The following is an 18,053-nucleotide window of genomic DNA, read 5'->3' on the forward strand; positions in this document are numbered from 1 at the left end:
CGTCCCATGCATGAAAATCAAAAACAAAAAACCTTTTAAATTCCAGTTAGTTGACATACAGTACAATATTAATTTCAGGTGTACAGTGTAGTGATTCAATACTTCCATATATCACAGGTGCTCATCACAAGTGTACTCCTTAATCCCCTTCACCTATTTGACCCATCCCCCCACCCACCTCCCTTCTGTAACTATTAGTTCTCTACAGTTGAGTCGGTTTCTTGGTTTACTTTTTTCCCCCTTTGCTCATTTGTTTCTTAAATTCCACATGAGTGAAATCATATGGTATTTAGCATAACGCTCTCTAAATCCATCCATGTCTTGCAAGTGGCCAGATTTTGTTCTTTTTTTTTTTAATGGAGTTATAATTCAGCATGTGTATGTATATATGTATGTATATCACACCTGCTTTTCCATAGTTGATGGACCCTTGAGCTGTTTCCATATTTGGCTATTGTAGATAATGCTTCTATAAACATCAGGGTGCATGTATCCCTTTGAATTAGTATTTTTGTATTCTTTGGGTAAATACTTAGTAATGCAATTGCTGGATAATAGAGTAGTTCTATTTTTAACTTTTTGAAGAAACTCCATACCGTTTTCCACAGTGGCTACACCCAGTTTGCATTCCCCCTAACAGTGCAAGAGGGTTCCCCTTTCTCCACATCCTTGCCAGCAGCACCTGTTGTTTCTTATGTTACTGAGTGTAGCCATTCTGACAGGTGTGAAGTGATTATTGCATTGTAGTTTTGATTTGCATTTCCCTGATAATCAGTGATGTTGAACATCTTTTCATGGGTCTATTGGTCATGTGTAGGTCTTCTTTGGAAAACTGTCTACTCATGTCTTCTGCCCATTTTTTTAACTGAACTGTTTATATTTTGGATGTTGAGTTCGATAAGTTATATTTTGGATGCTACCTCTTTATCAGATATGTCCTTTGTGAATATCTTCTCCCATTCCATAGGTTACTTCTTAGTTTTTTTGAATGTTTCCTTCATTATGTGGAAGCTTTTTATTTTGATGTAGTCCCAGTAGTTTGTTTTTGTTTTTGTTTCCCTTCCCTCAGGAGACGTATCTAGAAAGAAGCTGTCACAGCTGATGTCAAAGATATTACTGCCTCTTCTAGGATTTTTAATGGTTTCACATCTCCTATTTAAGTCTTCTGTGTATGGTATAAGAAAGTGGTTCAGTTTCATTCTTGGGCATATTGTGTCCAATTTTCCCAACATCATTTGTTGGAGAGACCGTCTTTTTCCTGGATAAAATCTTGTTTTTTAGAAGATTCACCATGTAGTTGTGAGTTCATTTCTGAGTTTTCTATTCTTTTCCATTGCTCTTTGTTGTCTATGTTTGTGCCAGTGACCTTGGATTACGTGGATACTGCAGCTTTGTAATATAACTCAAAGTCTGGAAGTGTGTTGCCTCTAGCCTCATTTTTCTTTTTCTGGGTTGCTTTGGTAATTTGGGTCTACTTTGGTTCCATACAAATTTTGATTGTTCTAGCTCTCTGAAAATGCTAGTAGTATTTTGATAGGAGTTGCATTAAATGTGTAGATTGCTTTGAGTGGTTTAGACATTTTAACAATATTCTTCTAACCTATGAGCATGGAATGTCTTTCCATTTCTTTGTGTCATCTTCAGTTTCTTTTATCAGTGTGTTATAGTTTCAGAATATAGGTTTTTCACCTCTTTGGTTAGGTGTATTCTTAGGAATCTTATGATTTTTTGGTGCAATTTTAACTGGGATTGATTTCTTAATTTTTCTTTTTCATTATTGGTATATAGAAATACAGCAGGTTTCTGTGCATTGATTTTTGTATCCTGTGACTTTACTGAATTCATGTAAAAGTTCTAGCAGTTTTTTGATGAGGTCTTTAGGATTTCCTATATAGCATGTAATGTCATCTGCAAATAGTGAAGACTTGTTCCTTGCTGATCTGGATGGCTTTCCTTTTTGTTGTCTGATTGATGCGGTTAGGACTTCCAGTAGTATGTTGAACTACAGTGGTGAGCATGGATATTCCTGTCTTGTTCTTGATTGTAGAGGAAAGGCTCTGTTTTTCCCCATTTAGGATGATAATAGCTGTGGGTTTTCCATATATGACCTTTATTATGTTGAGGTATATTCTTTCTGAACCTACTTTGGTGAGGGTTTTCATCATGAATGGATATTATACTTCATCCAATATTTTTTCTATTTATTTTCTATCTATTAAGATCATATAGTTCTTACCCTTTCTCTTATTGATCTAATGTATCACACTGATTAATTTGCAAATATTAAACCATCTTGCAACCCAGGAATAATCCCACTTGATCATGGTGACTCTTTTTTAACATATTGGTGGATTTGGCTTGCTTATATTTTCTTGAGGATTTTTGTATCTGTATTTATCATGAATATTGTCCTGTAGTTCTTTTTTTTTTTTGTCATGTCTTTATCTGGTTTTGGTATCTGGGTAATTCTGGTCTCATAGAATGACTATGGAAGTTTTCCTTCCTTTTTTAGTTTTTAGAATAGTTTTAGAAGAATAGGTATTAATTCTTCTTTAAATGTTTGGTGCAATCCAACTGTGAAACCATCTGTTCCTGGACTTTTGTTTGTTGGGAGTTACTGCTTCAATTTCTTTGCTTGTTATTGGTCTGTTGTAAGTTCCGGTTTTTTATTTCTTGTTTCAGTTTTGGTAATTTATGTTTCTAGAAATTTATCTGTTTCTTCTAGGTTGTCCAATTTGCTGACATATAGTTTTTTGTAATACTCTCTTATAATTGCTTGTATTTCTGTGGTGTTAGTTCTCTTTTCTCATTTGTGATTTTTATCTGCTTGGGTCCTTTTTTTTTTTTGGATAAGTCTTGCTAGAGGTTTATCAATTTTATTGCTCTCATTTTTGCAAAGAACCAGCTTCTGATTTCTTTTTTCCTTTTTAGTTTTTATATCCTCTATTTCTGCTCTAATCTTATTTCCTTCCTTCTCCTGGCTTTAGGCTTTACTTGTTCTTTTTCTGGTTCCATTAGGTATAAGGTTAGGTTGTTTATTGGCAGGTTTTCATCTTGAGGTAGGCCTGTATTGCTATAAACTTCTTCTTACAACATCTTTTGCTGCATCACAAAGGTTTTGGACCATTGTTTTCCTTTTCATTTGTTTCTTTGTATTGTGGTATTCCTCTTGGATTTCTTGGTTGACCCCTTCATTGTTTAGTAGCGTGTTGTTTAGCCTCCATGTATTTGTGGTCTTTCCAGATTTTTCCTTATGGTTGACTTACTTGTTTTTACTGCATTTTGGTCAGAAAAGATGCATGGTATGACTTCAATTTTTTTGTATTTGTATCTTTGTATTTGAGGCCCATTTGGTGATTTATAATGATCTATTCTAGAGAATGTTCCACGTGCTTGAAAACAATGCAGATTCTGCTGCTTTTGGATGGAATGTCCTGAATATATCTTTTAAATCCATCTGGTCCAGTGTGCCGTTCAAAGCCATTGTTTCCTTGTTGATTTTTCTGTTTAGATGATCTGTTCACTGATATAAGTGGGGTTTTAGAGTCCCCTACTATTATTGATAAATTCTTTGTTATTGTTTTATATATTTGAGTGTTCCCATTTTGGGTGCATAAATATTTATAATTGTTAGATCTTCTTGTTGAATTGTCCTCTTATTTAAATAGTACCCTTCTTTGCCTCTTGTTGTTACAGTGTTTGTTTTGAAGTCTAGTTTGGAAATACTACTACTCTGACTTTCTTTTAATATTTGTATGATAGATATTGCTCTACTCCTTCATTTTCAATCTGCAGGTGTCTTTTTTTTTTTTTAAGATTTTATTTATACATTTGATAGACAGAGATCACAAGTAGGCAGAGAGGCAGGCAGAGAGAGAGAGAGGAGGAAGCAGGCTCCCTGCCAAGCAGAGAGCCCGATGCGGGGCTCGATCCCAGGACCCTGGGATCATGACCCGAGCGAAAGGCAGAGGCTTTAACCCACTGAGCCACCCAGGCGCCCCTGCAGGTGTCTTTAAGTCTACAGTGAGTCTCTGTAGGCTGCCAGATATGGGTCTTTTTGTTTCTTTTTTTTAATCTATTCTGACACCCTATGTCTTTTAGAGTGTTTAGTCCATTTCCATTCAGAATAATTATTAATACCATGATTTTTTGCAAACAATAGTCTTGTTGGCTTGCTTTTGTTGATTTTGATGTCTCCTGGATCCAGAAGTCTGTTTGCTTCCCCAGATTAGGGACATTTCCAGCCATTACTTCTTCAAATAAATTTTCTGCACCCTTCTCTTTTTTTCTTTTGGGACTTTTATAACACAAATGTTTTTATAAAAAACTTATTTAAGTAATCTCTACACCCAATGTGTGACTTGAACTCATGACCCTAAGATCAAGATTCTCATCCTCTTCTGAGTGAGCCAACCAGATGCTCCTGTATATCGTTAGGTTTGATGAAATCACTGAGTTCCCTATTCTATTCTCATTTTGCATCATTCTTATTTCTTCTCAGCTGCATTGTTTTCCATTATTTTGTCTCCCAGGCCACTAATTCATTCCTCTGCTTCTTCCAGTCAGCCGTTCATTGCATCCAGCCTGTTTCCAATCTCATTTTTTACAGTCTTCATCTCTGATTCTTTGACTCTTATCTCTGTGGCAAGAGTCTCACTATGCCTTCTTTCCTCAAGCTCAGTGTGTATCCTTATGATCGTTGCTTTAAATTCTCCATGAGGCATGTTATTTATATCTATTTCTCTTAGATCTCTGGCTGTGGTCTTATTTTTATTTTTTTTTTTCATTTGGGATGAAATCCTTCTTCTTTGCATTTTTGTCTAAGTCTCTGCCTTTTGCATTTTCGTCTAAGTCTTTTGTGTGAGACAAGCCAATTATGTCTCATGCTTCTGTAACGGCCTTATGAAGAAGAGGTCATGAAGGGCCCAGGACCTGGTGTTTAAGGGAGGATCTCTGACATGTGCAGTGTATGCTCCGCTATTGTGTTCTGGCTGTTCTCTCCTGGCTAGTCACCTGCAGGGTTCTCCTTGCCTACTGTGGGCCATATTTGGTCTCTGGTCTGAATATGGTGAGTTTTAGTGAGGTGTGCTCTGGTCCACTTGTAAAATGAAATCTTACCAAAACTGAGGCCCTGCAAAATTGGTCAGGAGATGTGGTGGTATGGGCAGGGGTTTGTGCTGGTCTTCTGGGAGAGGAGCCTGCTGTGCTGGGACGGAGGCAAGCTTGACAGAGAAGGCACTCCCCCAGTGGGGCTTACTATAGGCAAGGAGTGTCTGTGCTGCCTTGCTTCCCACAGGCGTTTCTGTGTTTATGGTGAGGGGTAAGGGAGGGAAATGGTACTGGCCAGCTCCTTTCTTTCCAAAGAGGTCTCTGTGAACTTTGCCTCTTAGGGACAAGCTCTGACGACAGCAGACATCTCCCCACTGTGTGCTCTGGTGCTCTTCAGATTGCTGTTTCCATGCTGTCTGTTCCTGCGTTGTTTGCCTGTCTTCTCCTCAAGAGCCATGCTTTGCCCTCTGGGCTGTATCTTATCCGAGCCTGCTGACCTTTAAAACTCCAGGCTTTTAGTTCCTTTGGTTGCATGAACTAATGAAATTCAGCCTTTCTCATGTTCTTCTTGTGTGTTCTCCTGCGTGCTCCTCTTCCTTGCCCCTCTCGGTGACTACAGCTTCCTTCCCTCCTTGGTACCTTCCATCTGTTTATCCCCCCAAACCACATCTCCACACTTCCTACTTCTTTGTGGTCTCTTCTCTCTCTATAGTTGTGGAGTTTGTTCTGTCAGTCTTCAGATTGAATTTTTTTTTTTGGGGGGGGGCAAGGGTGCATTTAGGATGATTTGATAGGTGTCTAGTTGTGTTCCTAAGATGAGGGAAGCACCTAAGGTCCTCTTACTCTGCTACCATCTTCTCTCCACAAAAACAAAAACAAACAAAACCCATGGCCTTTTTTTTTTCTTTTTAAAGATTTTGTTTATTTATTTGACAGATGGAGATCACAAGTAGGCAGAGAGGCTGGCAGAAAGAGAGGGGGAAGCAGGCTCCCTGCTGAGCAGAGAGCCCAATGCAGGGCTCGATCCCAGGACCCTGGGATCATGATCTGAGCCCAAGGCAGAGGCTTTAACCCACTGAACTACCCAGGCACCCAAACCATGGCTTTTAATGGTAAAATCTGCTCTTTTGTAGCTACCATAAAAATGGTTTTGTATTTCAGATAAAACAGTTAAATCTAGATTTACATGTATAGTATATTTGTCAATCTGGCCCATCTTCACTTGTAGTTGATAGGCAGAGGTTTGAAATGTCGCTTGGCAAATGTGAGAAAACAGTAAAAGAATCATTTAAACAAAGTCAGTCTAGAATTGTTCTTAGATCACTTAACCTTATACCCAAACCAGGAGATTTTTCAGAATATCATCATTATTTATGTTTTATGTACTACCATTGACTTCTTAAAGTGCAGGAAATCAATTCAGTTCTATTAGGGGCAAAACTACAGGGGGAAAAAAAAGACTAATAATAAACTGAGAATGCTGATATTTGAAGAATTACACAGTTCAGCCTAATTAGTCTTGAAATGGTAACATTTGCCAGTGGTAATTATCATACTTATTTAGAAAGCGAGCAATACTTTCTAAGAAATTGCATCTTCATATACAGTTGTGAAAACATAGGCTTATATTTAACTAGATTATATGATCTACTTTTTTTCATTTTCCTTTATTTCTTTTCAGTGTTCCAAAATTCATAAGCTTGTCACTAAAGTTTCTTTTTAAGTTTTTTCACATTCACAGTGTCATGCAAGGGTCACCACGTCAATTTTAGAACATTTTCATCACTCCAAGAAAATTCCAAGAAAATTCTATATTCCATTAGCAGTCATTTCTTGTTTGACCTCAAATACTGCAGCCATAAGCAACTACTATTTTCTATATCTGTAGCTTTTCCTATTTTGGATATTTCATATAAAAAATGTAAATAAATAAATGTGGTCTTTTATGACTGGCTTCTTTCACTTAGCATATTTTCAGGCTTCCTCCACTGCATCATCCTTCTTCAGCATTCCTCCGCTGTGTTACTGCTTCACTTCTGGTAATTACTAAAAATCCATTCTACAGATACACTGTACATTCACCAGTTGGTGGGCATTTGGGTTGTTTGCACTTTTTGACAGTTACGAATAATACTGCTGTGAACATCAACATAAAAACTTCTATGTGTATATGTTCCCATTTTCTTGGGTATATATCTATGGTTGAATCCCTATAGAGCTGCAGGGAAACATGGTAACTCTGTTTAACATTTTAGAAAGTGCCAGACTACTTTCCAAGAAGCTGTATCATTGGTGTTTTAGGTTCCCAATTTCTCCATTTCCATATGAACACTAGTTATTATCTTTTCTATTATAACCATACTGTTACCCATGTAATGGTATCTAATAACTTTGATATACTTTCTTTGATGGCTAATGATGTTGAACATCTCCTGTATTTATTGGTCATTTATGTCTTCTGATTTTTTGCAGTAATGGTTTATAGTTTTCAGAGCATAAGTTTGTAGTTCTTTTATTGATTCTTAATTTTTGATACTATGATTAATATGAATTTTACTTTTCAGATTGTCCATTGGTAATATATAGAAATAGGTTATTTTGGAGACACCTGGATTGCTCTGTTGGTTAAGCATCTGACTTCAGCTGAGATCATAATCTCAGGGTCCTGGGATCAAGCCCCATCTAGGGCTCCCTGCTCAGCCAGGATTCTGCTTGTTGCTTTCTCTGCCCTTCCCCCAACTCATGCTATCTTTCTTTCTCGTTCTCTCTCTCTGTCAAATCTTAAAAAGAAAGAAAGAAAGAAAGTTTATTTTTGCATATTGACCTTTTATAGTTTTTTTTTTTTTAACTCATTTGAGTTGTTTTTCTTTAGTGGATTTCTTAGGATTCTCTGTAACAAGATGTCGTTTGCAAATAGATTTATTTCTTCCCAAAACATATTCCTCTTATTTTCTTGCCTATTTGAACTGGCTAGCACCTCTAGCATAATGTTAAAAAAAAAAAAAAGGAAAAAAAAGAAGTGGGTGGGGGGCAGAGCTGATGGCCTGTTTCTTTTCTCACCCTGCTTTTAGGGAGTAAGCATTTAGTCTTTCACCATTAAATATGGTTTCATTTTTCTTTCTTTCTTTCTTTTTTTTTCTCTTTCATCCTAGACAACCTATCAGGTGTTTTTTGTCATGGAAGTCTTATTTTTGGTCAAATGCTATTTCAGTATATATTAAAATGATCATATGTGTTTTATGCTTTAGTCATAAGGTATAGTACTTCATATATATATATATATATAATTCAACTTCACCATCCTGGGACAAATCCTATTTCTTCATGATGTATAATCCTTTTGATATGTTTTTGTTTGGGTTAATATTTTGTTGAAAATTTTGAGTCTATATTAATAAAAATATATTGATCTGTAGTATTTTCTTATGATGGTCTGTCTGCTTTGGTATCAAGGTAATACTGACCTTACGAATTAGTTAGGAAGCCTTCCTTCTTCTTCCAGTTCTATGGAAGTTTTGGGGGAGAACAGATAATGTTTCTTTAATGTTTGGTAGAATTCCATCAGTGAAATCATCTGGACATGTGCTTGTCTTTGTAGAGTTTAAAAAATTTCTAATATTATATAAGCTTTCATTGGTGTAGGCAGGATCAGCTATTCGTTGTTTTCTTGTTTCAGTTTTAGAAGCTTGGTTCTGTCTAGGAATGTGTCCATTACATCTAGGATATATAATTTCTTTGCATAGAACTGTGCTAATCCTCCTTTAAATCCTTTTATTTCTTAAATAAGTAAATAAGTAGTAATGTACCTTCTTTCACTCTTGACCTGAGTAATTCTTTTTTTTTTTTAATCAGTCTAGCTAAAGGTTTGTAAGTAAAAACAAAAAATCCTTTCAGAAACCAACTTTTTTTTTTTTTTCTAATCTCTATGATTTATAGTCCAGTATTTATTTTTGTTGTTCTTGCTTTGGGTTTAATTTGCTTTCCTTTATCCAGTGCCTTGAGGAAGCAAACAAAGTTATTATTTTGAGATGACTGCTGTTTTTTTTTTTTTGTTTACATTTATAGCAATAATCTTCCCATAAGTACTTCTTTAGCTGCACTCTAATATACTGTATCTTCATTTTAATTCATCTCAAATATGCACTAATTTCTCTTAATATTTATTTGACCTATTTGCTATATAGATAAGTCTTAAAATTTTCACTGACATGTCAGTATTATCCATTTTTTGGTTACTGATTTCTAGTTTTACTCTAATTTCACTCTGTACTTACTTTGTATAATCTCAGTCCTTTTAATTTTTTTATGGCCAGTTGTTTTCTATCCTGGATAATGTTCCACATACATTTAAGAAGAATGTATATTCTGCTATTGGTGTGTAGAGTATTGATAGATATCTGTTAGGTCTAATTGATAGTGTTTAAATTTGTCATTATTAATCTTTGTGTAGTTCAAATATTGAAGGTAGACTCTTGAACTTTCATTATTATTGAAATGGTCTGTTTCTCCCTGTATTCTGTCAATTTTTGCATCATGTATTTGGAATTTGCTGTTAGGAACATATATGTTTATAAGTTAGATTTTGTTGATGGATTGGCCTGCATTTTCCTATAAAATGTTTATCTGCAGAAATATTTTTCTGACTTAAAGTCTATTTTGCTTGATAGGAGTATAGCAGCTCCGTCTTTCTTATGGTTGCTATTTGCATGACCTAGAACTTTTTAAGTATTTGTATCTTTTTTTTTTTTTTAAAGATTTTATTTATTTATTTGACAGACAGAGATCACAAGTAGGCAGAGAGGCAGGCAGGGAGAGAGGAGGAAGCAGGATCCCTGCTGAGCAGAGACCCCCCCCCCCCACCCCCGATGTGGGTCTCGATCCCAGGACCTGGACTCATGACCTGAGCCAAAGACCGAGGCTTTAACCCACTGAGCCACCCAGGTACCCCTAAGTATTTGTATCTTTGAATCTAAAGTGTCTTTGTCATTTTACTGTTTAATATATCTCATGTCATTTTTCTTTATTTCTCCTTTACTGTTTTTTAAAAAGGGAACATTTTTTAGTATAACATTTAAATTTCTTTAATTTTTTTTTTTTACTATATTTAAAAAGTATCTTCTTAGTAGTTAAATGAGGGCTTATGTAGGAACCCACTTCAATTTTTTTAAGAGTAAGGGCGCGGTCAAGGGGGAGGAAGAGAGAATCTCAGGCAGGCTCCACACCCAGCACATAGCCTGACAGGAGGCTCAGTCTCATACCCATGAGATCATCACCTTAGCTGAAATCAAGAGTTGGACACAAACTGAGCCACCCAGGAGCCCCTCCATTTCACCTATATAATTATTCTAGTGAAACATAGAAATGTTCTTCCAATATAGCTCTATTCTCTCTTCCCTTTGTGTTGCTGTTAGTTATACATGTTACATCTCTATATATTACCTAAAATTACATTATTTTAAGTACTACTTTGTATAATAATTTCATACTACTAAGAAAACTGAGAAAAGGGAAACCAAGTACATGTTTAGTCTGTTGTATTAAACTTATTTACCACTTTAAGTCTCTTTGTTCCTGTAGATTCCCATTACCATCTGGTAACGTTTACTTCAGTACAGCTTTCCTCCTACCTACCTCCCTGGTGGTACTAATGTAAAATTCATTACATTTTCTATTTGGTATAGTTCCAACTATAATGCAATTATAATGCATTATTTATATAATTTATAATGCAATTATAAACCTATTTGTTTCAAAAAGAAACAGAAGAAAGGAGAAGTATTAATTTATAGTGTCTCTTGTAATTATAGAATTACCTTTACAGATATTCTTTGTTTTCTGTGTAGATTTGAATTACTGTATCACTTGTTTTCACTCTTAAGATCTCCCTTTATTTCAGCTTTTTTGTTTTGTAAATGTCTTTACATCCTCTTCATTTTTGAAGATAGTTTTATTGGCTATAAGATTCTTGATTGACATCTTTTCTTCTTTCAGTACTTTGAAAATGTGTTCCCGTGTTTTCTGATCTCTACTATGTCTGATTATAAATCAGTGATTAATCATACTTGGGTTTCTTTGAATGTGACTGGTGATTTTTTTTTCTCTTGTACTACCAAAAATTTGTATTTGATCTCCAGAATGTTTTCTATGATGTATCTGTTGTAGCTGTCTTCATATTTCGATTGCTGTAACTCTCTTTGAGTTTGTATTACTGTAGTGTAGGTCCCTGACATTTAGCTTTTTTGACTGTAACATGTGCTTGACATTAATCTTTTGATCATTGAGAATTCCTTTCAAAGACCTACATCTTAAATGAACACATTGCTAGCTATACAACTAGATAAAGATCCAGACTATGCCCACTACTAAAGTTCTGCTTTTAGAAAGCCCTGGTGACCTTGATAACAGACTAATTGAATGCCCCGTATTTTCCTTTCTGCACTTGAATTTTCATTCTTGTTTTAAATATGAAGTGTAAACCTTCAAAAGCCTAGGCACTCCACTCTCAACTCCAATAAAGGCAGAGCCCCAATTCCTTTCCCTTTCTGTGTGTCTATCCTCTGTCTGCCTCTCTACCCACAGCCTCACTGTGCAGCCCTAGTGTGCCCTGTATCCTCCATGACTTGTGAATAATAAACACATTTTTTCCTCAGAGTTTCCTGATGTTTGTTCCTAAGGTGCCTCTTGTAATTGTAAGATCCGCAAGGGCCTTTACAGCCCCAACATTTGGCTCCAGCCAGGGGAATGGGGCGGGGGGGGGGGGGGTCTTGCCCTAAGTACAGGCGCATTAAGTGCCCCAGGCATTCCTAGCTTATACCATCACTGTCAGTAGGCTGGAACAAACACAAAACAGCTACTAGGAGTTCATTGAGCTGCTTGGAGGGTTTAGGTTGATGTTTGTTTTTTTTTGTTTTAATACTGGACATTCAGTCACTTTTCTGTTTTTGTGTTTCCTTCTATTTCTCTCTACTCTTTTGTACTTCGATTATGTAAATGTTGGTATATTTAATGGTGTCCCACATTTCTCTGAGGCTCTGTCCTTTTACTTTTTTTCTTACCCTTTTTTCTCTCTGTTCTTCAGCTTGTATAAACTCTATTGATCTACAAGTACCTTTATTCTTCCTTATGCCAGTTCAAATACACTATTGATCCCCTCTAGTGATTTTATTTTTTCCTTTATGTTACTGTAGTATTTCCATTTGGTTCTTTACTCTCCTTGACAATGTCTTCACATCTTCCATTTTTTCCTCTAATTCTGGTTTCTTTTAGTTCTTTAGACGTGTTTATAGTGGTTTCTTTGAAGCCTGTGTCAATTAAATGTGACATCTGGGGCCTCTCACAGTTTCTGTTGCCTGCTGCTTTTCCTGTGTATGGGTCATTTTTTGTCTTTTTGCATGTGTAATTTTTTTTTTTCAGGAAAATGGATATTGTTATGGTTGTGGTAATTTAGAAACTGATTCCTTTCTTCCATCTTTGATATTATGTTGCTGTTTAATGACTTGATGCAGTTATTTTCTTTTGCTCTATGACAAATCATCACAAAGTTGGCAGATTAAAACAAAACCAATTTATTGTTTGGAGGTCAGAAGTCCAGAATGATTTTCCATGGGGTAAAATCAGGATATAACAACTTGTCTGCTTTCCTTTTGGAGGCTCAAGAGGACCATCCACTTCCTTGCTTTTTTCCAGGCTCTACATTTAATCCAGTTTTTTGACTTGTGGTCCTTCTCTATTTCAAAACCAGCAATAGCTAGTCAAGGTTTCTCATGCTGCAGCACTCTAACACTAACTCGATTGCCTCCCTCTTACATATTATAAGGATTTTTATTCATACCCTGGGCCCGCCTTGATAATCTAGGAAAATATGTCAGTCTCAAAGTCAGTTGATCAGCACCCTTAATTCTACCTGCAAATTTAATACCTACCGTTTTTACTTGTTAGCAATTAGAATACGACTCACTTTGAAAAGCCATTATTCTGCCTGTCACACTTGTGTAGAAAGATTTTTGTGAAGTGCATTTCTCTAGTGTGAGGTCTCTGAAGCTGCTTCCTGTAAGGAGCAGCCTTGGGCATGAGCACAGTCACCCTGGATGACTTTATTTTGCAGACTGGAAAACAATGGTTCTTAAATATGAAGAATCCTATCAAATGCAATATAGGTATTTATCAGCAGAGCTCAGATGAAAAACTATTTATTTTACATACCAGTTCAGTGCGTATTTTTCCTCATCAGTCTACCTTCCAAATATTTCCAAGCGAGAATTGCAGTGATGGTAGCTACATAAATTCATCTTCATGCAGGGAATGGTGTTATTAATGATTAAGTGGACATACACTCATTAGACAAGACTGTCACAAATTAAATTTATCTTGTAAATGCTAAAACATTTGTTTTAAAGGAAAATTTTATACCTTGTTGGGTAGTATTGGTTGACAATTTAGAAATGATTTACAAAGCTAAAAAGTTAAATTTATAGCTGATTGTCTTAGTCAGTGTGTTCTGAATATATTCCAATAGTTGTGATGTGATCTGGGTTAATTTGGACTGAGGTAATAAATGTAATTGTTACATGGGCTATCAGAAATTCACTGTCAGGGTGCCTGGGTGGTGCAGTCAGTTAAGCAGCTGACTCTTGGTTTTGGTTCAGGTATGATCTCAGGGTCTTGGGATTGAGCCCGCATTGGGCTCTGTGCTCCATAAGAACTCTGCCTGAGTTTTTCCCTCCCTCTTCTTCTGCCCTGTCCTGCTGTGTGCTCTCTCTCTGTCTCTCTCCCAAATGAAGAAAAAAAATGACTGTCTATCTAGAGAATAATGAGGAAAGAGATCAAATTGCAAGACACTAAGTACTTTGTAGGCACTGATTTTTGTCATAACCACAAAGTCTAATAGTTGTTGTTCAGTAGTCGTGAGGGGTGTGTGTGTGTGTGTGTGTGTGTGTGAGCAAGAAAGAGAGATAGAGAAATTGGATTTTATTCCACCTTTAGAAATTTTCATACTGTTTTTATTGCAATTCATCTGTAAAATGTTATAATACCAAGAAAAATAGAATTTTGCCTGAATAATAAATGCCAGGATATATTATCTAGATCAGCATTAATAGCTATATATTAACATTTGTCAATTTTCTAAAAATGGACTCTTGAACAGTTTTTGTCTAATACTAAATGAAAGGTGTGCCTGAGTGGCTCAGTGGGATGAGCTTCTGCCTTCAGCTCAGGTCATGATCCCAGGGTGCTGGGATCGAGCCCCGCATTGCATCGGGTTCCCTGCTCCGTAGGGAGCCTGCTTCCTCCTCACTCTCTCTGCCTGCCTCTCTGCCTACTTGTGATCTCTGCCTGTCAAATAAATAAGTAAAATAATCTTAAAAAAAATACTAAATGAAAGAACTTTCCAAGTACTATACCCCTACGGACAAGCCTCACAGCAACTGAATTGTTAAACAAAACACATATGTAGCTGAAGCAGCATGTAAAGATAACATACACTGAATAAATTAGGATTATCAATAGCAAGATCATATATATGAAGTGAAAGAAGGAAAATAAGAGGTAGTATTAAGGAGGATAAATCTACTTAGAATTATAAATGAGAGGGAGAACCTGGAGTGAGAGGGGAAAGAGAGCACGTCAGTTGTGCCAGATAAAAAATGTTGCAAAGAATAACAGCTCAGCAGTCACACGAATTTATGAGAGGGCAGAGAAAAGACCAGTGTTATATATGCTTTAGTTTAATTGGAAGCTCTTTAATGTATTAACTGTAAACATTGTTCATGTACAATGTTAGCACCCAGTTCTTAAAGTGGATATTTCATAACCAAAAGAGCTACTGAGATAGGAAAGCTCATGATTGGTTTGGTTTCTATTAAAAGGATTAAGACTTTTGAAGGGGAACTTGAAGGATATACTGAAATTCTAATGGTTTTGCCATGTGTCTGCAACTTATATTTAATGAAATTTTTCTATAGGTTTCCTGCCTCTTGAGTAGAAAATATCTACCTATCAAAATAGTGAATGGTTACTATAAAGGAAACTTAGAAAAAGACAATATAATTAATCATTATAACTCCAAAGTTTGCTTTTTTCTGGATATCTTGAACATAAGAAAACAAAGAATGTATATTCAGTATATTTGGTTAGAATGAGTGTAGAAAAATTATGTAATATCTATCTTATGCATGATCTTATCACTAATATTGCAGACCTAGTCAGGATATGAGTGGGGGGCTATCCAGCATGAAGACAAAGGATAATAAAATACCTCCGTGGTTTCTACAAAGGGAACCTTGTACCTCAATGGTTTTTTTCTTGCAGAAATCTAAAAGGGGTCATTTTATTTGATTTGTTTCTTTGAATTTACACTATGCTGCAAACTTCTCAAAATGAACAGGTTGTTGTTGCTATTCTTGTTTTTTGTTTTGTTTTTGTATGAATTTAATCAACAAGGATTATTTGTATAGGATCTGAGTAAATGAAGATCTTGACTAGGACAGCACTACTCACTTTTCGTGTATTTTAATTGATTTAAGGTAACTGGTTTAACATTTTAAGCCTATGTGATCTTCAAAAATAGCTATTTCCTATCATTGTGGTTAAGGTGATGTGTGTCATACAGTGTAATACTTTTAATAATCATAGTAATAATGCTTTTAATATTGCTGAATTTGTCAAAGTAGCTTTATTAAATTATGACTAACTGAAGGTTAAACTACTGATAATCAGATTCTCACTGGTTTGTGTGTGTGTGTGTGTATATATATATATATATATTTTTTTTTTTTTTAAGATTTTATTTATTTATTTGACAAAGAGAGATCACAAGTAGGCAGAGAAGCAGGCAGAGAGAGAGGAAGAAGTAGGCTCCCTGCTGATCAGAGAACCCCATGTGGGGCTCGGTCCCAGGACCCTTGGACCATGACCAGAGCCAAAGGCAGAGGCTTTAGCCCACTGAGCCACCCAGGTGCCCCTGATTTGTATATATGTTTGACCTAGAGAGGGGGGTGGTCGAGACTTATGGTTAACATAGGAGAAGTTGAGCTGATACTATCTTTAAGAAAGTGTTAAAACAAACAACAACAAAAAACAAAATAAAATAAAACCCCACCTATTTTGGTGGGAAACTATTTGAGACCTGATTTAGAACAGTAGGTTCAGGGAAGTTCTTCAGTAAGAAAGTAAATACCAGGGATGCCTGGGGGGCTCAGTCATAAAGCATCTGCCTTCAGCTCAGGTCATGATCCCAGAGTCCTGGGATTGAGCCGCGCATTGGGCTCCCTGCTCAGTGGGAAGCCTGCTTCTCCCTCTCCCACTCCCCCTGCTTGTGTTTCCTCTCTCACTGTGTCTCTCTCTGTCAAATAAATAAATAAAATTAAAAAAAAAATACCAGAAGAATTTGAAAACTCTCATTTTTCTACCACATTACTTTGTTCTATGTATCTATCTTTGGAATTCAGAAATTGTTGGGAGGCAGGAAACATTTTAATCTTCTTTTTAAAAAAATAGTAGCTGTTTTCAGTTGGATAGTCAAAGAAATGCAACTGGAGCAACAAAACCAAGATGTGGCAGTACACTGAGTTGATCTGAAGCTATCACAAGTCAAGAGAACAGAAGAAATGGCCTGTGACTTTGCCATAAATAATACTGAGGAAGAAAATATAGATCTGTAGATTAAAGGATCAGGGATGACTGCTGTGTTTTCAACTTGAGTAACTACTGGAATGTTATTATTTTCTTTGGTAAAGATTTATTTTTTTTAATATTTATTTATTTTAGAGAGGGTGGAGGTTTGGACAGAGGGAGAGAAAGAATCTTAAGCCAACTCTGCACTGAGCCCAAAGCTCGACTCAGGGCGGGATTCCAGGACCCTGAGATCACAACGGAGCCGAAACCAAGATTCAGGGGCTTAACTGACTGTACCACCCAGGCACGCCAAGATTTATTTCTTTGAGAGAGGAAGTGGGGGAAAAAGGCAGGGAGGGGTAACAGGAGAGGGAGAGAATCTTCAAGCAGATTACCCACTGAGTGCCAAGCCTGATGTGGGGCTTGACCTCATGACCCATGAGATCATGACCTGAGCCAAAACTAATAGTCAGCCACTCAGCTGGCTGAGCCACTCAAGTGCCCCTGGAGGAATGTTACCCAGAGAGAGATAGGTGGGAGTAGAGGATGTAAAGAAATTAAGAATTCTGGAGCGCCTGGGTGGCTCAGTGGGTTAAAGCCCCTGCCTTCAGCTCAGGTCATGATCCCAGAGTCCTGGGATCGAGCCCCGCATCGGGCTCTCTGCTCTGTGGAGAGCCTGCTTCCTCCTCTCTCTCTGCCTGCCTCTCTGCCTACTTGTGATCTCTGTCAAATAAATAAAAAATCTTAAAAAAAAAAAAAAAAGAAATTAAGAATTCTGCTGGAGCCATACTAAGGTTGATTATATATAGTAGATGCCCAGGAGATACTGGTTAGAAGTTGGATATACAAATATAAAACTTAGGAAAGAGGTTAGCACTGAAATAAACTGGGGTTCATATAGAAATTAGGAGATAGGGAAAAGATACTATAATCAAATGTTTGGCTATAATTGTCCATATTTCTGAAGGAAAAGTAAAAAAAAAATACTATATAGGGTTGGGAAGTCCCTATTGCACAATTTAAACAAAACTAACATTTTTAAGTACTTACTATAAAAGTGCTAGGCATGTTTTCGAATACCTTAAATTTATTAAAATGATAGTTTCATAAGTACTATTATGAGTCAGTTAATGTCTGTTATCACACTGAGCACAAAATGGTCAAGGCGGGTTCTACCTAATAGAGGCTAAGGAATCGGATATACCGGCAGCCTAGCAACAGCGTAAATGCTTCCGCCAAACTCCAGGGGAGTTCTCAGGCTCCATCTTAATAGTCATGAGATCCTGAGGTTAGTGACACTTTTTATTTGGAGCTGGAGGGTCTAAAGTCCTCTTTTCCCATTTAAAACTAGTCACCTTGCAGAAGCACTTGCAGGACTGGGTAGGACATGC

Source organism: Meles meles, chromosome 9 (genome assembly GCF_922984935.1).
Source record: "Meles meles chromosome 9, mMelMel3.1 paternal haplotype, whole genome shotgun sequence".
Classification (NCBI taxonomy): domain Eukaryota; kingdom Metazoa; phylum Chordata; class Mammalia; order Carnivora; family Mustelidae; genus Meles; species Meles meles.